Source organism: Etheostoma spectabile, chromosome 13 (genome assembly GCF_008692095.1).
Source record: "Etheostoma spectabile isolate EspeVRDwgs_2016 chromosome 13, UIUC_Espe_1.0, whole genome shotgun sequence".
NCBI classification, from domain to species: domain Eukaryota; kingdom Metazoa; phylum Chordata; class Actinopteri; order Perciformes; family Percidae; genus Etheostoma; species Etheostoma spectabile.
In genome coordinates this window covers 24196981-24197435 of record NC_045745.1, presented here as the reverse complement: position 1 = coordinate 24197435, position 455 = coordinate 24196981, and positions in this window count along the sequence as shown.

The following is a 455-nucleotide window of genomic DNA, read 5'->3' as shown; positions in this document are numbered from 1 at the left end:
ATCAGTATAAACATGGGCGTGGGTAGCTCTGCTATGGCTGTTTGTGGAGTAATAAATTAAATAAATAACATTGTAAAGGCTACCGTACACAATGCATAGGAATCATATATGCTAGTAAATAATAACAATAAACTTAATTATTATAAATTATCTCACTGAGCGAGGGCGTTCAGCAATCGCCATTATATCGAATCAACAACCAGGTGTAACCTGGCTCACAGGTGTAACCTAGGTAACAGGTGTAACCTGGCTCACAGGTGAAGAACACAAACAAGCTAACTTTTAAATGAGCAAGAACTATAGACCAATGCAACAACAGACTTAAATGAACTGACAGCATAAGTTATACGACTTACAGTTCTCAAAGAGCAGACGAATTTAACTGGTTATCCTCCAGAATGTCCCTTTTTCTTTTCTCTCACTTTTTTCTCCGTGTGGCGTGCGCGCCCGCTCGC